At 42.3% G+C, this 24,033-nt stretch overlaps 1 protein-coding gene and 1 non-coding gene across 3 annotated transcripts in view; one reads left to right on the top strand and one right to left on the bottom strand.

Annotated features, from left to right (window-relative positions):
• LOC103232641 (rho guanine nucleotide exchange factor 6) overlaps positions 1 to 24,033 on the bottom strand; it is a 64,584-nt gene that overhangs the window by 20,499 nt on the left and 20,052 nt on the right. The gene's annotated exons all lie outside the window — the stretch shown is intronic.
• LOC119621063 (U6 spliceosomal RNA) lies at positions 21,495 to 21,601 on the top strand. Its single transcript, XR_005237589.1, has one exon. It is a non-coding gene; the product is annotated as a U6 spliceosomal RNA (small nuclear RNA).

The raw sequence follows: 24,033 nt of genomic DNA, 5'->3' as shown, positions 1-24,033 counted from the left end.
CTAACCACCTGAGTTAACCAGTCACAGCAGTCTAGCCATATCTTGGTTAAGAAAAGAAGGCATACCCTATCCTGGTTCAGAACTGGTCATCCTTAACGTCATGTGGTTTCAGTAACACCCAACCAACTTCTATTTAAAGGTAATTTAAGGTTGGGGGTGATTATAATAGGTTCCATTACTCAAGAGTTAAAAGTCTAATCAACTGAAAAGCAAGTGATTCATTGGGACCACAAGGACATACAGCTTATATTTCAAGCCTGTTTTTTAAAAAAGATTCCAAATATTTAGGAACATTCCAGCTCTTCCTTGTCCTTATTGCTCTTATTGAACAAAATCTTAAATTAACTTAGCTCATCTTGAATCACATTCTCTAATTCTCACAGCTGAGCACACTGCCTCTGTTAACCCCTCAACTTTGGTGGAAATGTCATTACATAGTGCAACAGAGCAAGCAAATCTGAGCTGCTTAGTCATATTTCACTGGGTGGTACCGCTCCTGGCTCTGTGAACGTGATCTGGGATGTGTGCACATAGCTCCTACTAAAAGCAGTCACAAAGTCAGCAACAAATAATGCTCTTAGCTCAGAAATTGGATTCATTATCTACTGGTATTCCACTTACTAGAATATAGTGGATGGCATTTCTACTCTGCCTGGTTTTAAATAATAGCTGTTCCTATTTGATATGGACCAAACTTAAGGGAGCAAACCCGGCTCTCAACTTTTATTTCCTCCCTTTCTCTCCAAGATCTAATTTGTGCCTGTAGCTGAAACAACATACAGTGTTGTGGAAAGAGCACTGATGTGAGAGTCAGAAGACTGTGACTCCAATCTCAGCTTTGTCACTATTGAGCAGTTGTGAGGACCTTAGGAAAGCAACACTACCTTTATGAGGCTCCATTTCCCATCTGGAAAGTGTCTTTGAGCAAAGGAGCTCAGCGAGAGGTCTTGTGGTCCATCATCTAAATAGGAGCTCTTAAAGGCAGCATCTTGGCTGGGTCCCCAAGGCCCAGAATCTGGTCTTCAGTTCTCAAATCTCTTGAGAATGGACTCACACTAGCCAAGCTCACAAAAGGCCAATGAATAAACCAAAAGGCCAATTTCTTAATTTTTACTAAAAATAAATGAAGCAACTAAGGAGACTAAATACTCCCATTTTGTGGCCAGAGCACTCTCTCCCAATTGAGAAATCTCTCTGGTGAGCTAAATTATAATCAGAACTGTGTTGAGTACTACAGAATCAGAGCAAAGAGAGTCTGGGGTATTGCAGCCTAACATGATTATAACCTGTTTACAAGCTGATTTTTCAAAATGTCATTTTTAAATGACCTATTTATAAATTCTGGCTTTATCTTGCTGCCACTGCATCGTGGCATTTGGACTGTGATCATGGACAGCTTTAATGCTCTGTGTTTTCTTTGTGGCTCTGTGGATTCCTATAAAGTCACTTTACATAACTAATACGGACTCCTAGATTACTCGAACCTCATGGAATCCAGAGCCAGGAAGTTCAGCTCCATGGAGCTCCTATGACAGAAGCCAAGATCTGAGCTTGCTCCCTCACTCTTCATTAAAAGTCACCAATCTCATTCTTGATGGCTACCTCAGCATCACCATAGGACTCTCATTCTTCCTTGTTAGCACTCCTATAGGGGAGAACCCCTTTCTCTATAACAGAGATTTATCTTTAGTTGAGTAATAAGTGTTCAGGTAAGAGGGGAATTAATGAGGAACAATATAGGCATCTTAGTGGGGCCAGTCACAGGATTAAATAAAGGGAGAGCAAAAGAGAACAACTGATGGCTGGGCACAATGGCTCACGCCTGTAATCCCAGCACCTTGGGAGGCCGAGGTAGGTGGATCACTTGAGTCCAGGAGTTCAAGACCAGCCTGGCCAGCATAGTGAAACCTGTCTCTTCTAAAAATACAAAAATTAGCCAAGCATGGTGGCAGGCACCTGTAATCCCAGCTACTCGGGAGGCTGACGTAGAAGAATGGCTTGAACCTGGGAGGCGGAGGTTGCAGTGAGCTGAGATTGTACCACTGCATTCCAGCCTGCGCAACAGAGCAAAACCCCACCTCAAAACAAAAAAAAAAAAAAAAAGAAAAAGAAGAAAAAGAAAAATAAAAAGAAAGAAAAGAAAAAAGAAGAAGGAACAAATGGTTTTGAATAATCTCATCAAAAAGAGAGTAGGCACGAAGGAAAGGGAAAAATGAAGTATCTCTCGTCAATAGCGCTTGCCAAGCCAAGGACAGGAAGCAGGAGGCCTAGACTCAGCTGCCTCACAGTCAGCCAGCCATTGTGGCTTGGCCGGCTCCTGCCCCTCCTCCTGTGCTCCTGTCACCAGAGCCTTTGCAAAAGCACACTGGTTGCCAGTTTTGCGGGGTGGAGTGGATGGGTGATCCCTCAGCTGCTGGAGCATCTGTGTGCCAGACCTGAGGGTGTCTTCCCCAATGCCCCCACTCCCACCTCTTCAGAAACAGGGACTGACTCCCTAGTGTTCCAAATTGGAATGCGGAACACATTTTCCCAGAAACAGCATCACACCTGCCACTTAGCCTCTGTGAGTTCTATAGTTCAGCCACATTAAGTATTCAACAGGCTGTTGTGGGCCAGCCAGAAAACATAATCACCGTGTAGAGCCTTGTTTCTATGGGAAAATGTTTTCTGTGTCCCTAATAATCACTTAAAAATGAACTTTTGGAAAATAATTTGTTTTTATATTGAAGAGTGGCCAGACATGTGTTCCCAAATCAATGTCCAACATCCTTTATGCTTTTTTCTTGTCCTTTCATATAAAAGATGAACAAATGCCCGAGACATTCAGGGTACTATTTATTTTAGAACTCTTAGTGATGAGAGAATCAAGGTAAATATATGAAGTCTATGAGAATATCCTCAGAAATTTCAGTAGTCAGCAGCTCCTCCCTGCCTATTTAACAATCCAGGCAGTTAGAGAGGAGCCTCACCTATGGAGAGAGGGCTCCCCTGGTCCCTGCTTTCCTAGCAGCTACTAAGATTTAGGGTGGGAGCCCCAGAGCCTACCAGAATTTACAGTAGAGACTGGTGGTAAATAGCCCCACACAAAGACTAGGGAGAAACGAGGGCCATGAAACAAAAGAGCCACTGCTAGTCATTTTCAGCAGTAGCCCTTCCAGTAGTATCACCTGTTGCTATCCATAATATCCTCACTGACCTACCTTCATGTTTCTTTTTTTCCAAACAGCTACAGCTTTACAGTCTGTAGAGATATTGTAAATTTAAGCTCTCAGTGGTCTATCAGCCCAGTATTCTTTATTCATTATGCAGGTGTTGAGATTATTCCTGAATTTCCTATTAAAACGTAGGCTCTTTGAAGTCCACATTCCCCCACAGCCCTGGCCCCAGTATTCAACATGTACAAAATACTTGATAAATAACCATTCATTGGTTGATTGACAGGATGCTCTGTCAGACAGACTTAAAGGTAAATTATGCCTAGAACACAAGCCCTATGATTTCAATTTTTTTTTCACTTCTGGATCCTCAGTGTCTAGAAGAGTGCCTGTCACATAGTAGGCACTCAACAGATATTTGATTAATTAATGAGAGTTTAGATGTTCTCATCAATAGATAATTAGTCATACTTGAAGAAAAAGCATTGCAGAAAGTATAATAAACTCAGAAAGAGATATCACTTAGGGAAGAAAAAAAAAATCTCCACGCAATTTTCCAGGAAACATGTAACATCTAAAATTAGATGTACCTGTACTCATCAGCAAAATTAAGCTGTGTGACCGTGAGGTGACCAAAGGTGCTTCAAACTCTATGGTTGCTAATTTTTTACGTTGTGTGCTGAGTGTGGGCAACATCCGCAATTGCTTGCCTGTCCCAGGCAATAGAGGTTCCTCTAAACGTCATCACAAAGCACCACGACCTTATCATTACAGAGAAGAGAAGCTGCAAAGAATTGTGGGATTTTACTGCTTTTTCTGGAATTGGTTATATTTTTAACCATTTTTGTTGTAAAACTGAATAAATGACAAACACTACAAGCCACCCTCCCCTGTTCATGCCCATGCTCTAAAACTAGCTCCAACTCACAGCCAGAGCACAATGGGACATGGCAAAGCAACTTACCAGCAGCAAGAAGGGGTAACGTGTAATTGGAAAGACTACAATTCACATGCCCCAAATCCTCCTAACACCAGCTAAACTTGGAGGAAAGGATGCTGTGCCAAAGTTATTATTTTCTCTCTTTACTTAGAGATTACCTTCAGTCATTCATTTGGCAAAGACTTTTGGCTCTTCCCGTTTATATATCTGTGTGATTCACTTTTTCAAAAGTATGTCATTTTCAGAGACACTCATCAATGCCTAACAGACATCAATTAATTAATGAATCCTACTCCAACTTATTCCAAACAGGATTTGCACTTAGGAAACAATCCAAACACTGTTAGGTGGGCATTCAGGAGCTCAGATCTCAGAGACATCAGAAATGGTGCTTTTAGTTAGCACTCATGTCTCTCAAAATACAGCAAAGGCATCCAATAAAAAGCCTAATATAACCCAAGATCAAGTCCACCCTCTTCAGACTAGCATTCAAATTTCTTCTCAAGGCCAGGCGCAGTGGTTCATGTCTGTAGTCCCAGCACTTTGGGAGGCTGAGGTGGGCTAAACCACTGGAGGTCAGGAGTTTAAGGCCAGTCTGGCCAACATGGCCGTCTCTACTAAAAATACAAAAATTAACCGGGTGTGGTGGCACATGCCTGTAATCCTAGCTGGTGGAGAGGCTGAGGCAGGACAATCGCTTGAAACTGGGAGGCAGAGGTTGCAGTGCGCCGAGATCGCGCCACTAGCCTTGGCAATCTAGCCTGTCACACTCTAGCCTGTCGCACTCCAGCCTGGGTGACAGAGCAAGATGCCATCTCAAAAAATAGTAATAATGAATACATTTAAAATAATTTCTTCTGAAGTATCTCTAAGACAGACCTTAGCAGGCCCACCGTTTCTCACCATCATCTCTTTATATGCTCCGGAATCTTTTTTCTTCACTGTGCCTCTCTCTGACATTTATACTTCTCCTTCAGAAAGTTCCCTCAATCATCTGAATGCTAGCTATCCTTCAGGGCCCATCCCAAATTACTCCCTTCTATGGTATTTTCCCCAAACACTATGCGTCAGTACACAACAGGCTTCCCTATTTCTGAATTCTTCTTGAATTTAGACTCTAGATTCTAGAACCACTAACTTGGACACCTAACCATACACTGCTAAATGTTGTTAAATTCCACTCTTTCACACATACATGCTGCCTCTGTCCAATAGGTAGGAGCCCACAGTGCCAGGCATGGTGCTCACTTTACAGACATTGAACAAGTTCTTGCTAAGTGTCAGTTTTCTCTCCCAATCTAAAATTCAAACAGGTATTTCTTCCACCAGAAACACCTGCCCTTTGGGCATGCCTTTCCCAGAAGGAAAGAGAGGAGGAAAAGGCAAATTTTTTTCTAGTAGAATTTGATAAATCAAGGCTCATATATTTTCCACCACCTGGTAAAAATACATTCTTTTTTTTTCTTTTTTTTTTTTTGAGATGGAGTCTCGCTCTGTCACCCAGGCTGGAGTGCAGCGGTGCCATCTCAGCTCACTGCAAGCTCCGCCTCGCGGGTTCACACCATTCTCCTGCCTCAGCCTCCTGAGTAGCTGGGACTACAGGCGCCCGCCACCACGCCCAGCTAATTTTTTTGTATTTTTAGTAGAGACGGGGTTTCAGCATGTTAGCCAGGATGGTCTCGATCTCCTGACCTCGTGATCTGCCTGTCTCAGCCTCCCAAAGTGCTGGGATTACAGGCGTGAGCCACTGCACCTGGCCAAAAATAAATTTTTTTTTTTGAAGAATATGATTAAAGAATGCTGACAAAGCATTTACCTCACCAAAAAGAAGTGAAGTTACTGCCTGGGATCACTTTGGAGAAAACCACAGTTAGAGAATCCTCATAAGCAGAGCTCACACCTTGAAAGCCCAGTGAAAGCAAGAGAGTTTCAGTAATAGAAGAAATAAGAAGTAGCCTAGAGACTGGAAAAGTAGAAAAAGGCTTCCATATGACATCACAGGAGCTAGTATCTCACACCTTTAATTTTCTTTTTTTTTAATTTTTAAAAAACTTGAAACAAGTACTCTAGCTTGGCATAAAGTAATGCTATCTTAGGGGAAACCCAGCTTTCTTTCTGTCCTCATTTTTACCCATTAAAGAGTCATTTTTATGAATAAAAGTCAACTCCTGACCATCTACATGTAGACTCTTAAATACACAAGCTGTCTACAATGAAATTTTAAAAGTTCATTTCCATTCAAATACCCATTCATTATCCATTCAGCAAATATTTATTGAACACCTGGTGTCTATGCCAGGCAGTAATACATAAATTTGTTTTAAGATGAGAAATAAAAAGAACACTATATAAAATCTGGCAAATGAAGTCACCCACAGGTACATTAGCCCTAAAACCATTTTCTATTCTGTTGTCTCTACTTGAAGGTGATTTTTTAATCTCGAATCAAGATTTGCCCTAATACACAACACACTCCCAAATACCAGTCCTTCTTCAGAGAATGCAAAGTGGTTATACAAACAGTGTAAATGCTTATTTCCACTATCACAATGTATATTCTCACAAAGAAGTCGTTAAACTTCTTTTGTTAGTGAAAGACTGCAGTCTCCTGATTTGCATACATTTCTCAGAAATTATTAGTACATACCTCTTTTTTGCTGGAGACCTCCACATGAAGAACATACAAATTAGTGTTCAGGCCTGCTTCACAGGCAGGGCTTTTCATAAACGATGTTAAGAGTTTGACACCTTAAAGATGCCTCTTAAGGCCAGCGCGGTGGCTCACACCTGTAATCCCAGCACTTTGGGAGGCCAAGGGGGGCGGATCACTTGAGATCAAGAGTTCGAGACCAGCCTGAGCAACATAGTGAAGCCCCAGCTCTACTAAAAATACAAAAAATTAGCCAGGCATAGTGGCACGTGCCTGTAATCCCAGCTACTCAGGAGACTGAGGCAGGAGACTCACTTGAACTCAAGAAGCGGAGGTTACAGTGAGCCAAAATTGCACCACTGCACTCCAGCCTGGGCAACAGAGCAAGACTCTCTCTCTCAAAAAAAAAAAAAAGCCCCTTAAAATAACGTCCATGCTTCCAAGAAGTAGGGAAACATCTTGGTTATTGTCAAGGTTGAGACAAGTCCTTAATAATAGTTTCACTTGCCACTTTGCAAACTGCTGCATTTTATCTCACCTTAATTTAATTCCTTCTTTTCCCTGTTGCCCTATTCATTCACTCAATTGACATGTCTGATCTCTGGAATAATATTCAAGTCCCCAAGAAAGTATCAAGCTTGGATTTTACCAGATTTGCCTAAGTAGAACTTAATTAGGAAGGTAAATCTTCTGCCAGAAGTCCAACAGAAATGGTATGTGACTACATGCTGTTTTGGATGATCCACTCTAAGCCCATACATCTCTTTGTGTGATAAGGCCCAGTTTGCCAGGGTATGACAAAGCCTGGAGCTAATCGGACAGATGTCTAGTGTCATAGGTCTTTCTTCCAGCTGACAGCAGAGGAAGTGCCATTGCCCATGCTGAAATGCAGATACAGAGTAGCTTCTGGACTAAGTGGACACACACTACCTTCTCTAAAAAGCTGGTAAAGTGAGGGCCCTAAGAAACTGGCAAGTGCCTTCACACTTCCTCGTTTGCAATTCAAAGACCTGACCCTGCATTTCCTCTTGGTACTAACCCCAGATGTCATCACCAATCTCTCTGCATACCTTATGCTGTGCTGGCAACATCCCATCACCTCTCAGACTGATCCTTGAGGGCCACCTCAATGATAACTCTAAGACCAAGTTAGAATGGGGCTGGAGTAGGGGACAGCTGGCCAAGATTGTGTGGTTTGAATAAAGAGGTATATTGTGTTTTGTTGTCCCCAGAAACAGCCTGGATTACAGCCAACATTAAAACCAAATTAGAGTGAGTTAGATTTAAAACAAGATAATTTACATCTCCAGTCAGGAAGATTCTAATAATTAATCAAATTTTCTAACAAAATGCATTCCTTTTGGTATATATTTGGTACATTCACTCCAATTCAGAAACAATGCCTTTCTTTTTTAGATATTACATACTGTGTTTTTTAAATAGAAGTCATTGATTTTTATTTTCCCCCTCAACTACGCCCAATTCATCAGGTTTATTGCTTATTTCCTGAAGGCAAGAGGGGGAGGTTTTTGGCAATCATCACCAAAAATAAAAGACCATTCAATGCATTGTTTAACTTAACTTAAACATCATCTTGCTTTGGGGTGGATTTTAAAATTTCAAGCTATTTTAATTTTAAAATAAATATGTCTGTTTTAAAAGACAAAAATTAAACTAGTTCATCCAGGTAAACATGAGCAACTGAAAATAGTCTTTTCTCACATTCTTCTAGTTTATGCATAGACTAGAAAAGAATGAAAAGATCTGATTTTTCAATACCCAGAGGAATCCATCCAAACTGTTTCTATTATTAGAACACAAAATGGTAGCTCAAGAAGTTACTGTGGTTAACAACTGAATAATTCATAGTCTCTGAAGAATTCAGTTGCTTTGTCTTCTCCAGTTCCTCTTTACAACTGAATCCCCAAATATATTTCTAGTCCTGAGCTGTTATAAAGGAAACCATACACAAATTGTTTTCAGCAGTTAAAAATTGACCATGCTAAGCACTGAGAGCAACAGCAAGTCAATAAGCTAGGGAAAGAACAAGAACTCTTACAAGCAGTTCCTAAAATTCTTCAGAATGCATGTATATTGTCTGAAACTGTAGTTTAAAATTCCAATCTCTGTTCCATGGGTATCACTGGGCTGCAATATCACGGAAATTTAAACTGTCTTTATGTAGCCTTCCAAATAAAATATAAAAACCAATTAAATATAATATCCAAATTATTTTAAACACATTTCAACATGTTGTAATCTAAATTTGAATTATTTCTATGATGAAAACACAGAGACTTTTAAACTCAGAAACAAAAGCACTTTAATAGTAAGTGAAAGATGCTAATAATGTTGAAGGATTAATTTCTGCTGTTAAGCATGGAGAACAGAGGCCAAGTCTGACATCACTATTCTAAGAAGCCCAGAAATATTCAACTTTGTTTTGCCTTCTAGAGATGTGTTAAGTATTAGAAAATATTTGAGGATTTTACCTTTGACTTTATTTTTAAAAACGTTTTCCCGAAAACAAGTGGTCTCTGCCGAATAGAGCATAGAACTGAGAGACAAGATGGCTGGATTTTGTTTTTCCTATTTCAAGTTTTAGCCCTGTCTAAATTCCAAATGTAACTAGTAAAACCTCAGAACTCTTGGAAAGCCCACAATTTACCCTTCCAATTTTTTTTTTTTTTTTTTTTTTTAAGATGGAGTTTCGCTCTTGTTGCCCAGGCTGGAGTACAATGGTACAATCTCAGCTCACTGCAACCTCCGCCTCCTGGGTTCAAGCGATTCTCCCACCTCAGCCTCCTGAGTAGATGGGATTACAGGTACCTGCCATCATGCTCAGCTAATTTTGATATTTTTGTGGAGATGGGGTTTCACCATGTTGGCCAGGCTGGTCTTGAACTCCTGACCTCAGGTGATCCTCCCGCCTCGGCCTCCCAAAGTGCTGGGATTACAGGTGTGTGCCATCATGTCAGCCTACCCTTTCAATTTTTTTAAATGTTAAATCTTCAAAAGGAAATCTTTCTAAAAATCAGTGACTCACTTCTTAAACAGAGTTAGCTTAACATAACTGAACTAAGTGAACTTTTTTTTAAAATAATGCAATGTTTTTTATCTAATATATCCCAGAACACTGATCTACTGGGATATATTAAAATTCCAATTAGGAACTAGCTTGTATTGAGAGTTCACTCAGTGCCAAGGACAGTGCTAAGTGCTTTACTTGCTTTCTTTCATTTAACCCTAGGAAGAGGCATATACTTTTTTTTTTTTAAACCAGAGTCTCTCTCTGTCACCCAGGCTGGAGTGCAGTGGCACAGTCTTGGCTCACTGCAACCTCTGCCTCCCAGGTTCAAGCGATTCTCCTGCCTCAGCCTCCCAAGTAGCTGCAATTACAGGCTCATGCCACCATGCCTGGCTAATTTTTGTATTTTTAGTAGTGATGGGGTTTCATCATGTTGGTCAGGCTGGTCTTGACCTCCTGACCTCAAGTGATACGCCCACCTCGGCCTCCCAAAGTGTGAGGATTACAGGCGTGAGCCACCGTGCCCAGCCAGAAGCATATACTTAACAAGTGGTATTACTACTACCTCCTAGGAGGTTAGCATATACCTAACAAGTGGCCAACCAGGTCAGTCCAAGTCCAAAGCTCAAGCTCATAGTCCCTGCACTGGTATACTACTTCTGAAGAAAAAAAAGCTGCCCTGACCAGGACTCAAACCCAGACCAAGGCAGGAAAAGGAACATATTCTAGCGACTAGACCACATAGCATGCCTGACACCACATCAAAAGTCCCCAGAGAGTTATGTGTTTGGGGGTCTGCTTTTTATAGTTTTTCTGTCTCCTTTGCTGACATGCTGTTGATTTCAGTTCTTCCACGTTATACATGGATACACAGACTTTCTGCCATTGCCAGTGTACCTAATCTAGAGCAGCCCCTCATTTCCCTTTATCACAACTTTCTATTTAGATGCTATTTTCCAGTTTACAATGTGCTTTCACATACCTTACCTCATCTCATTTAATCTGCTATTTCTAATCTGTTCAGGGTGAGCAACCAGATTACCCATAATGCTAACATGCTGCGATAAGTAAAAGCAATTAGGCTTTGAGCAAGGGCCTGAAGCAGTGTCCTATGAATAAAGTACATAATTCTTAGTGCAAAGATGGGATGTCTCTTTTGCAGCCCAGATCTTCTCTGAGTACTCAGTCATTCTATCAATCTTTCATCTAACAAACCCTTCCTAAGCACTTGCTCTGTGCCATGTCCTGTACTGGGTGCTAGGGTTATAAAGATGATCAGGGCTGGGCACGGTGGCTTACGCCTGTAATCCTAGCACTTTGGGAGGCCAAGTCGGGTGGATCACTTGAGGTCAGGAGTTCAAGACCAGCCTGGCCAATATGGTGAAACCCCATCTCTACTAAAAATACAAAAATTAGCCAGGTGTGGTGGTATGCGCCTGTAATCCCAGCTACTCAGGAAGCTGAGGCAGGAGAATCGCTTGTACCTAGGAGGCAGAGGTTGCAGTGAGCAGAGATCACACCACTGCATTCCAGCTTGGGCAACAGAGTGAGACTCTGTCTCAAAATAAATAAAGAAATAAAATAAAGATGATCAGGCTCCAGTTCCTACCTTTGAAAAGTTCTGAGATTAGCAGATGTGTTCACAAATAAACCAAAGCAAGGGTGGACGAGCAGTATAAAGGTAGCTTGGCACAAGGGATTATGGGAAAATGGGTGTAAGCTGCCCAGTTTTGCTGAGAAGACTGTCCAGAAGATTCCAGGCTGAGAAGAAAGTTGGGATCTCCTTCTGTATGGTTCTCAGTTTAGTGGCAGACACTTGAGGTCACTAGGTTGCTGAACTGTGGGTAAACCAGGGAAATGGTTCTCAACTGTGGATGCACATTAGAATCACTTGCAGAGCTTTCAAAACAAAAAATCACGAGGCTTGTCCAACTTGGGAAACAGCTGGACAGTACCTACTGAAGCTGAACACATACAGACCCTGTGACCTACCAGTGCCACTGTAATACATAAAACCCAACAGAAATGGGTGTACATATGCTCCAGGAGACACTCACAAGGATCTTCATAGCAGCATTGTTCACAGCAAAAACTGGAAACAATGTAGATGTCCATCAACAAGTGAATAGAAAAACAAAACATGGTATATCCACACAATGAAATATTATACAGCAAGAAAAAAAAGTAAACCACTACTACCTGCAACAACATGGGTGACTTGTACAAATATTATGCTGAGTGAAAGAAACCTCATGCAAATGAGTACATACTGTATGAGTCCGCTCATATAGAGTATCAAAACAGGCAAGAAGGCAGAGAATCTACTATGATAGTGGTGGATAGTCATGATAGTAGTGCCCCTTGGTGAGGCATAGTGACTGGGAAGGGGCACGAGGATAGCTTCTGGGCACCGATACTGTTCTGTTTCTTAGTAAGGGTGCAGACTGTACAAGTGTGTCAGTTTGTGAAGATTCACCAAACTATATACTTAGGATTTGTGCAATTTCCTGAATGTAAATATAAAGTTGATTTAAGCATTTTTTTAAAAAGGAATACCAGTGGCTGGGCCTCATTGCAGACCAATTAACTCAAAATCTCTGGGTTACAAGACTCCAACATTTGTATTTTTAAAAAGCATCCCAAGTGACTCCAATGTACAGCCATGTCTGAAAAAAAAGGAGCTAGGTGTTCCTAAATTTATCACTAGCTTTGGGGGCAACAGCCTAGCACAAGACAAAGGGAATGAGTTCTGGAGTCAAGTACATCAGTGATTACATTCCGGTTCTTCTTGGTACTGGCAGGATGAGGCATCAGTCTGGATCATCTCCAAACCTTAGTTTCCACCAGGGTATAATGAGTACAATGCCACCTACCTCCCAGGAGTGTTGCAAGGGTTAAATATGATAATAGACTTAAAGCACCTAGCATAGTGCCTGGAACATAGGAGGTGCCTGAGAAATGGTAGATACTCAACTTCTTTTCCTCCTTTGCATCTACAGTCCTAAGCACAGTGATAAACAGATTGCTATAAAGGAACAAAACTCATACTCTTCAATTTCCTCTCCTGAATGAGTTTCTTTGTAAAGATTGAAGTAATATTATACTTGGACTAATGATGTCAAATGAATATCAGAAATTTCGGGGCCCTGGCTACTCACTCTATTCAGCACCTGCTATCCCTGAATGTGAGTGGAGAGGAGGCAGACTGTAGGTAAATACAAACCACAGACCATCCTTTGGAAAACTCTGCTCTTGCCCTTACCCCTAAGAACAGCACCAGCCCTGCACAAGCAAAGACAAGGCTGAGATGTGAGTAGGCAAAAAAGAATAGGAAAAATTAGTAGCTTGGAAGACATACCATCCATAAAATGTGCCAAATAAAACACTTTTGTATAAAATGTCACGTTTTAGTAAAAACAAATGAACAAAGAAAAAACCTAGGCTGAAAGCTGGAGATGCAGGTTAGAGTTTTGATCCTACCAGTGATAAGCTGTATGACTTCGATTAACTAAACTTTTCTGTTTCTCTGTCAAGTGAAAGTAATGCCATCTCTCCTACATCCTTTACAAGGGCATGGGGAGTTTCAGATAAGTAGAAGGCATTCAAAAACTTAAGCACCAAAGAAATGCAATATGAGAATAGTAGCTGGAAATTTACTTTGTCCAAAACTCCAATCATCTGCCCCAGCACCCAGACTAAGACAGAACACTCCCTTGTTTTAACTGCTCTAAGCACACCCAAAGTGTACACCGGCCTGAAGCTGGCTTATTATGTAAGAAGGGACTGCAGCATTGCCTGGCATGTAGCATAATACTTTGCCGAAGAGAAATCCTTGGAAATGCCTCAGCTGAAGCACAAGGGCAGGACCAGGCCTTATGTTTTGGAGAGAGGTGCTCTCAGTCACAGAATTCCAGACTGTGCCTGGAGCAAATGATGTCATCAGAGATCCTCTTACCATGGTCAATGTCAAAATTAAGATAGGAAGTCCAAGGACACTGTGAGTTTTCCAGGCAAATATAAGTTTAAAACAAAACAGTTTGAACCTTTGAATCTTGCCTTTAAAATTATTAATACTTTACAGAACATCAACTGAAATGTATCCTATTTTGTAAGGTTTTTTTTTGTTTATGCGAAGCTTTTATCAACCAAAATACACATAATTGCAGAGGAAAATATATTCATTTACTGTATTTTTACTCCCACTACACATTAAGAAAAGGGAAAAATATCATGTGAGTTATCCCTATATCCAAAAACAATAACAAATCAAAAATGAAAATATAAGACCTTTGAAGAGGCAGAGATAAACTTGAGGGCTCTCCGCCGTAGAGCTAAGAAACGAAATAGCTCATATACCTGTTGGGTTCCTAAATGACTAGAAAATGAAAACTTGAAATTAACTACAGGCACTTTGGAACAGCTTGTAGAATACAGGTCTTTTCCATCCACAAACCATTTCTGCGACAGATCTCTGTACTCAACGCAGAAAACATCCCCAAATGTATGGATGCTCGGGGTTGGGAGGGCATCAAATTAGTATTAAAAATGGTACTGTTAACTCCTGCTCTGCTTCTGGGGGAAGGAAAGAATCCAGTGGGATGCAAACCTTGCGGCCAGAGCTGGACAACTCGCCCCTAAGTTTGGCGCGTCCTCGCTCTGCGCCCTCGGCCCCCATCTCCCCCTTCCCGGCACCCTGGATCTTAGCGAACTGTGAGGCCCTGGCAGAGAACGGACCCCGCAGCTGGGGCTGCGAGCCATGGCAGTGGGGAAGAAGGGCGGTTCCTCTCCAAAGAGGGTCCTTCGGCACCCACCCCCGGGCCCTCGCGCGCTCCCCTTCCCCTGACCCTTTTGCCCCCAGGCAGGTCACCTGGCTCGGCCGCTGCCCGCCTGTCCTCCGGCTGCTCCCTCACTCCAGCCGTGCCGCCGCCGCCTCCTGGAAGCCGCTCGCCCTCCCGAGTCACGGGGCCGGCGAGCGGGCGGGCAAGCCTGTGCCAAGGCTGCGGGAACCGATCAACCCAGCCGGAGCTGGGACCCTGCCCTGAGCGCGGCCGCCACCAGGGCGAAACTGGAGAGCTGGGCTAGGCTCGCCCCAGCGGGGAGGGGCTGCTGCAACTTTGCGCCTGGACGCGGGCGAGGAGGGGGCGCCAGTCTCCAAACTCTGTGCCGCTCCCGCAACCTCTCCAGCCCAGAGATTATTTTTTAATCTAAAGGGAAGTCAGAGTCTTGTCCTCAAGTTCTTGTGGCCATAGCCGTACCGCTTGGCGGGCGGAGGATCGCGGGGCCGAACTGGGAGCGCCGGGGGCGCGCCCCGCTGGGTGCGCTGGCTGCGAGCCGGGCGAGGGTGCGCAGGGCGGCGACAGGAGGGTAGCGACTGCCGGGGGAGCCAGCCCGCGAGGCTTCTCCAGACCACGCTCAGCTGCCCATGCCGGTCCCCTCCTGCCCGCAGCCCGAGCCAGAGCCGAGCAGAGGAGGGAAAGCGGCCTGGAGGCACTGGGCCAGCAGCGGGTAAGCAGTGACCCGGACCTGGATCGCAGAAGTAGGAACTGGAAGTGACAGCGGCGCAGGCAGAGCAGCAGCAGCAGCAGCAGCAGCAGCAGCAGCCCTGGTAGCTGTGGCAGCAGCAAAAGCCGCGGTGTACTGGCGGCGGCCACACTGCGCATGCTGCTGCCGCCTGCTTCAGCCCCTACCGGGAGGGCTGCCGGTGCCTGGCATGCTGCGGGTCACTGCCAGAGCTTCAGGCGGGATTCCCGGACTCATGGACTAGCCCTTTCTGGTGGCCTGCTTCCTCCCTCACCCCCACATGCAACTCAGAACCCCCAAACTCTAGGGTGAGCCGCCGAGACACCCGAGAAGCGCTGGCTCTCCAGAGGCCCTTCACATACCACCCTGCCTCCAACTATCCTCGATGCCCTTCCCGGCCTTTCCGATAACAGGCCCCAAATCAAATAGTCTCTTATGAGAGAGAACGAAAACGTTCATGATAGATGGGAAATATTTAAAATCTTACTCAAAGTCTAATTTTTACAGAAATACAATGCACTCTGTAAAACATTAGGATGGCCAGACTCATGGGTGACGTTTAATGTAACTCTTGGAAATTCCATTAAGCATGTCAGATTTGCACAACAGAAGAAAAGAACTTGCCAAAATCCTCTTTGGTCTTCCTACTAGTTCCAACTGAGCAGCTAAATATGCAAAGCTTTGCCTAGCAGAAACTGATGGAAATGGGCCAGTTAAAAACAGACATTACAACCACCAGACATTACCCAACCCTTACTCTAGTCTCCTCATTTTACAGATGACTCAACTGAGGCCTGGAAAAGGAGATCCTGACTTCACACAAGTGGCAGGGTCAGGGCTTGAAAGAAGATCTGCTGATACCCATTACAACTACTGGTAGTTGCTGGGCCTTGTGCCTAACTCCTCCCAGGAGGCACTGCGCTGCTAGATATTTAGCCTTGACTCATGATCATTAGTAGAGCTGCCTTACTTTCAGAACTCCTTCCCTGCAGAGCAGACCCTGGGAAATGGCAAAACGTCCATCCCACAAACCTCACTTTGGGGAGGGCACCCATGCTGTTCCGGTGACAAGGCAGATGGAGTGACTCAGGGAGACAGGAGGGAATGAGGGGGTGGGGGCAGAGAAAAAAACATACTGCTACCAGCTGGTATTGGAAAGAAAGAGAGAGGGGGAGAAAGGGAAAGAGAGCGAGAGAGAGTAAGAGAGGGAGTAAGAGAGGAGGAAGTGAGGGAAGGAGGAAGAGAGGGAAGGAGGAAGAAAGAAAGTGAAATAAGTACTAATTGAACCTCATATACATTCAATGAAATCCCTCCAGAATGAAATATCTTTTTAAAAAATAAACTTGGGGCTGGGTGCAGTGGCTCATGCCTGTAATCCCAGGACTTTGGGAGGCAGATGCAGATGGATCACTTGAGGTCAGGAATTCGAGACCAGCCTGGCCAACATGGCAAAACCCTGTCTCTACTAAAAATGCAAAAATTAGCCGGGCATGATGGCGGGCACCTGTAATCCCAGCTACTTGAGAGGCTGAGGCACAAGAATCCCTTGAAGCCAGGAGGTGGAGACTGCAGTGAGCCTAGATCACGCCACTGCACTCCAGCTGGGTGACAGAGCGAGACTCCATCTCAAAAATAAATAAATAAATAATAAACTTGGCTCAGGAGCAGAATTGGAGATGGTAGGGTGTCCCTGGCAATGGGCTGGTAGTAATGGTGGCAGAGGACAAAGGCAGATTACTTTCTGGGGATATGGCAGTGGAAAGGATTGGCTAAGAGGAAAACCATAGGTTTAGAGCTTTCAGAGACCAGTCGATCATGTAGTTGTAGCCAGGACAATGCAATCAAAGAGGTACTACCCAGGCCATTCTTGACTGATCAGAAGAATTGTAGGTGCCCCCAACTCTCACCAACTTCAGGGGCAACACAAAAATAAAACTGCCATTGCTAGAACTTTTGTTGTTGAGAGACATCAGTAACCCTCTACCTAGACAGGAGGATTCTTCCATATATTCTGGAAACTTTTCACTTGGGATCTGAGCATTTTCCCTGCCTTCTCCATTCTGTAAGAAAATAAGAAAGATATATTTGGTTCACAAAAAGGAAATGCAAATAGACTATAAAGGGATAAGAGGATGTCCAAACTCATTAGTAATCATGAAATACAAATTACAGCAATAAATGAAGTGCCATTTTCATCCATCAGTTTAGCAAACATTAAAGACAAATAATATCCAGTGTTGCCAGGGACAGGAAGAAGACACTGTGTACACTGTTGGTGAGAGTGTAACTTGGTATAACATTTTTGTAGGGCAATTTGACATTATCTATCATAATTTCACACAGCAATCCAATTTCTATGAAGAAAGATCCTTCAAGAATAATCACAGATGTGCACGAATTTCTATGTGCATATATAACATAATCTACTGGGTTTTATCCCAGGAATGCAAGATTGATTTAATATATGAAAATCAATTGATGTAATACAGCACACAAATATAATAACAAACAAAAACCAGCGGTCATTTTAACAGACGTAGAAAAAGCATTTGACAAAATCAAACCCTTTTCATGATAAAAACAAAACAAAACAAAACACTTATAACAAACTCAGAATATAAAGAAACCTCCTCAATCTGATAAAGGGCATTTACCAAAAACCCACATCTAACATCATATCAATGGTGAAAGACTGTCTGCTCTCATCACTTCTATTAAACATTGTACCGGAGGTTCCAGCCAGAAAAATTAGGGAAGAAAATGTAATAAAAGGCATCCAGATTGGAAAGGATGAAGTAAAACTATCCCTATTCACCAATGGCATACTCTTGTATAAGAAAACCATATGGGAATCCACTAAAAAACTATTAAAACTAATGAATAAGTTCTATCAAAGTGAAGAATACAAGATGAACATGAAAAAATCAATTGGGCAGGCACCGTGGCTCATGCCTGTAATCCCAGCACTTTGGGAGGCTGAGACAGGTAGATCACTTGAGCGCAGGAGCTCGAGACCAGCCTGGGCTACATGGTGAAATTCTGTATCTATAAAAAATACAAAAATTAGCCAAGCCTGGTGCTCCACACCTGTGGTCACAGCTACTCAGGTGGCTGAAGTAGGACAATCACCTGAGCCCAGGAGTTTGAGACTGCAGTGAGCTATAACCACACCACTGCACTCCAGCCTGGGCAACAGAGTAAGATCTTGTCTCAAAAAAAAATTATATTTCTATACATTTGCAGTGAACAATTTAAATACCAAATCAAGAAAACAATCCTATTTTTTGATAACACCAAAAATAATAAAATCCTTTGGAATAAATTGAACCAAGAAGGTATAAGACATGTACACTGAAAAGTACAAAATATTGCTGAATTAAATTAAAGACAAATAAGTGGAAATACATCCCATGTTCATGGATCCAAACATTTAATATTATTAAGATGGCAACACTCCCCAAAGCAATCTATAGATTGAACACAATCACTATCAAAATCTCAGCTGGTCTTTTTTGCAGAAATTGACAAGCTGATCCTAAAATTCACATGGACATGCAAGGGATCCAGAATGGCCAAAGTGATTTTGAAAATGAAGAACAAAGTTGAAGGACTCATACCTTCTGCTTTTAAAACTTACTACATAGCTACATTAATCAATTCAATGGAGGAATTGGTTAATGTTGTATTTTCAACAAATGGTACTGAAACAACTGGATGTGCATATGCAAAAGAATGAATTTGGACCCCTATCTCCTACCATATACAAAAATTAACTCAAAATAGATCAAAGACCTTAATGTAAAACTATATTATTCTTAGAAGAAAACAGGAAAAAAATTCAAGACATTTAATTACAAAAGAGTTTCTTAGATATGACAACAAAAGCCCAAGTAACAAAAGAGATGAATTTGACTTCATCAAAATTAAAAATTTTTGGACAGGCAATAACAAATGCTGGAGAGGATGTGGAGAAAAGGGAACCCTCATACACTGCTGGTGGGAACGTAAATTAGTACAACCATTATGGACAGTTTGGAGGTGCCTCAAAAAACTGAAAATTGAACTACCATATGATCCAGCAATCCCACTGCTGGGTATGTTACTCAAAATAAAGGAAATCAGTATATGGAAGAGATAACGGTGATCCTGTGTTTGTTACAGCACTGTTCGCAAATTAAATTTGGAAGAAACCTAAGTGTCCACCAACAAATGAATGGATAAAGAAAATGTGGTATGTATACACAATGGAGTACTATTCAGCCATAAAGAAGAATGAGAATCAGTCATTTGCAACAACATAGATGGAACTGAAGGTCATTATGTTAAGTGAAATAAGCCAGGTACAGAAAGACAAACATCACATGTCCTCACTTATTTGTGGGATCTAAAAATCAAAACAATTGAACTAATGGACATAGAGAGTAGAAGACAGGTTGCCAGAGACTGAGAAGTGTAGTGGGGAAGGAGGTAGGGATGGTTAATGGGTACAAAAAAATGAAAAAAAAAAAAAAAAAAGAATGAATGAATAAGGCCTACTATTTGATAGCACAACAGGGTGACTATAGTCAACAATAATTGTACATATTAAAATAACTTAGAGAGTGTAATTGAATTGTTTGTAACACAAAGGACAAATGCTTGAGAGTATGGATACCCCATTCTCCATGATGGAATTATTACACATTGCATGCCTGTATCACAACACTTCATGTACCCCACACATATATACACCTGCTATGTACCCACAAAAATTGAAAATAAAAAACAAAAATGTCTAATTAATACACTTTTATGGGGCAGGCATAGTGGCTAATGCCTGTAATCCCAGCCTTTTGGGAGGCTGAGGCAGGTGGATCATTTGAGGCCAGGAGAGCTTGGCCAACATGGCAAAACCCTATCTCTACTTAAAAATACAAAAATTAGTCAGGCATAGTCACAGGCGCCTATAATTCCAGCTACTTGGGAGGCTGAGGCATGAGAATCAGTTGAACCTAAGAGGCCAAAGTTGCCGTGAGCCGAGATTGTGCCACTGCACTCCAGCCTGGGCAACAGAGCGAGACGCCTTCTCAAACAAACAGACAACAACAACAAAAAAATTGTGTTACAAAGGACACTGTCAAGAAGATGGTGGGGTGCTTCAGAGAGCACTTTGTTCCCAGATGTCTCAGCAGACTTTCCTGATCAGTTACTAAATGTGTGATCCTCTAAAGACCCTAAGACATTGTAGCCATATGAGAACACACAGATGGAGGTCACTTGGAGAAGCCAACTGGCCACCCAGAGGACCAGAAGGCAACAGCTTTTTTAATGTGGTCACCATGCCTCAGAGCCCAATACTCAATTTGTCGGCATGGTGCTGCATCTGCGGCTCCATTTTTCTGCATTTTCAAGCTGACAATTTCAAGCTAGTATTCTTTCTTTAGATAAATAATAGTGTGTTCTAAGCAACAATCAAGTCCTGCTCTTCTTGCTTTTTGTACATCTACAGTTTTATAGAGTCAACAAAAATCTATTAGGTATGTCCTATGCCAGGCACTGTGCCAGGCACTTTGGGCCTGAAAGAGACTCTATCCAGTGACATTTGCAAATATTTATGTTTAGGTCTGTCTTCCAGCTACCTGGAAGCTTGAGACAAGATGATGAGTCTTCTTGGCTGCTTTATGCTCCCCAGCTCAGCTTTCGGTCTCATTCCTTATGTACTGATTATTAGTCTTCTTTCTGGGTTCTAGGAGTGCCTTGATATGGCTCCTATATATCCCTTACAAGAATAATTTTGCACACAGCAATGCAAAGAACATTACCTAGTAATAACACCACAGAAAACAGCTATTGTGCATGCCTTATGTGCAGTGCTGTATTAAGTGCCTTGGATGTATTATCTCATTTGATCCTTAAAACAATCATATACAGCAGATATTATTAATGTCTCCATTATACAGATAAGGAAAAAGGAGCATAGAGAGGTCAAGTAACTTTCCCAGAGTTATGCAGCCAGTAATTGACCAAGCCAAGATTCTAATCTAGGTCTGTCAAACTAGAGAAGGCATGTGCTTAACCACGATGCCAGATATTGCCTCATTACAATATTCATATAATGTTCAGGTCAGCAAGAATTATCAAAAAGAGATAAAAATGTTTCCAGTGTCTCTTATTTAAGAAGAGAGAAAATTAAGACATACATTTTAGAAATATTTCTATCTTGTGCTCACTTCAGCAGCCCATATACTAAAATTGGAATGAGATAGAGAATATTTGTATGGCCCCTGCACAAGAATAACACAAAAATTTGTGAAGTGTTCCATAAAAAAATAAAAGTAATAAACATAACTTTAAAAAAATATTTCTATTCAAAGTGGAAGAATATTTTAAGCATTGGTGCTTAAAGGAGTAAGCGTTAGTTATCAGAAAAATCCTGAACAATGCCTAACCTGGAAGTTATTTCTGTATCATCCAGTATTCTTAGAACTGCAAAGAAGGGCCGGGCGCGGTGGCTCAAGCCTGTAATCCCAGCACTTTGGGAGGCCGAGACGGGCGGATCACGAAGTCAGGAGATCGAGACCATCCTGGCTAACCCGGTGAAACCCCGTCTGTACTGAAAATATACAAAAAACTAGCCGGGCGAGGTGGCGGGCGCCTGTAGTCCCAGCTACTCGGGAGGCTGAGGCAGGAGAATGGCATAAATCCGGGAGGCGGAGCTTGCAGTGAGCTGAGATCCGGTCACTGCACTCCAGCCTGGGCGACAGAGGGAGACTCCGTCTCAAAAAAAAAAAAAACTGCAAAGAAGCCCAGCAAACCGGCCGGGCCCGGTGGCTCAAGCCTGTAATCCCAGCACTTTGGGAGGCCGAGACGGGTGGATCACGAGGTCAGGAGATCGAGACCATCCTGGCTAACACGGTGAAACCCCGTCTCTACTAAGAAATACAAAAAAAACTAGCCGGGCGAGGTGGCGGGCGCCTGTAGTCCCAGCTACTTGGGAGGCTGAGGCCGGAGAATGGCGTGATCCCAGGAGGCGGAGCTTGCAGTGAGCTGAGATCCGGCCACTGCACTCCAGCCTGGGCTACAGAGCAAGACTCCGTCTCAGAAAAAAAAAAAAAAAGAAGCCCAGCAAACCTTCTGGCAGCTTTAGAATGCAGAAATCATTGGCAACTTCACCATGTTTTTATTTGAAAAAAAAAAAAATATACCATGGTATTGGCCAGGTGCGGTGGCTCATGCCTGTAATCCCAGCATTTTGGGAGGCCGAGGCAGGCAGATCACTTGAGGTCAGGAGCTTGAGATCAGCCTAGCTAACGTGGTGAAACTCTGTCTCTACTGAAATTTTGTCTCTACAAAAATTAGCCAGGTATATGCCTGTAATCCCAGCTACTTGAGAGGCTGAGGCACGAGAATCGCTTGAGCCCAGGAGGCAGAGGTTGCAGTAAGCGGAGATGAAACCACTGCACTCCAGACTGGGTGACAGAGCAAAACTCTGTCTCCCAAAAAAAAAAAAAAAAAAAAAAAAAAAAAGGAAAATATCACAGTATTTATTAAAGAAAAATTTTAAATTTCCTGAAGAGTCTGGACCATAATAGAAAAAGAGAAAATTCCATAGTAGACATTATTCTATAAGGGATATAAAGTGGTCGCCCATCACACCAACCTCAAAAGTCACAGACTCAGACCCAGATGTAAACAGCGAGAGAGAAAGAAACAGAGATTGAGAGAGAGGGTGCAAATTGGGCAATAGGGGAAAATGGAATAAAATATTCTGAGTCAGATATAACCTGGTCCTAGGGCTAACTTTAGGAAAAATGGTGAAGGAAGCAAAGTTTATCTGGGGCAAAGCTACCAGTATTGCTAATAATAATATCTACCACGCTGAGAATACTTACTACATTCCACGCACTCTTCTGGGGCCTTTTCATATATTTGAATTCATTGAAACTTCACATGATTCTATTGGACATTCAAAGAAAAATTGGTACCAATCCTACTAAAACTATTCCAAAAGACAGAGAAAGAGAGAATCCTCCCTAAGTCATTCTATGAAGCCAGTATTACCCTCAGACCAAAACCAGAAGAGGACATAACAAAAAAGAAAACTACAGACCAGTACACCTGATGAACACATATGTAAAAATTCTCAACAAAATACTAGCTAACTGAATCCAATAGCATATCAAAAAGATAATACACAATGATCAAATGGGTTTCATACCAGGGATGCAGGCTTGGTTTAACACATGCAAGTAAATAAATGTGATACACCACATAAACAGAATTAAAAACAAAAATCACATGATCATCTCAATAGATGCAGAAAAAGCATTTGACAAAATCCAGCATCCCTTTATGATTAAAACCCTCCACAAAATCAGCATAGAAGGGACATACCTTAAGGTAATAAAAGCCATCTATGACAAACCCACAGCCAACATTATATTGAACAGGGAAAATATGAGAGCATTCTTCCTGAGAACTGGAACTAGATAAGGATGCCCCCTTTCACCATTTCTGTTCAACATAGTCCTGGAAGTCCTAGCCAGAGCAATCAGACAAAAGAAAGAAATAAGGGGCATCCAAATCGGTAAAGAGGAAGTCAAACTCTCACTGCTTGCTGATGATATGATCGTATACCTAGAAAACCTTAAAGACACATCCAAAAAGCTCCTAGATCTGAAAAATGAATTCAGTAAAGTTTCAGGATACAAAATCAATATGTCAGTAACACTACTATACTCCAACAGCAACCAAGCTGAGA

This window comes from Chlorocebus sabaeus, chromosome X (assembly GCF_047675955.1).
Source record: "Chlorocebus sabaeus isolate Y175 chromosome X, mChlSab1.0.hap1, whole genome shotgun sequence".
Classification (NCBI taxonomy): domain Eukaryota; kingdom Metazoa; phylum Chordata; class Mammalia; order Primates; family Cercopithecidae; genus Chlorocebus; species Chlorocebus sabaeus.
This window is presented reverse-complemented; position numbering and strand designations above follow the sequence as displayed.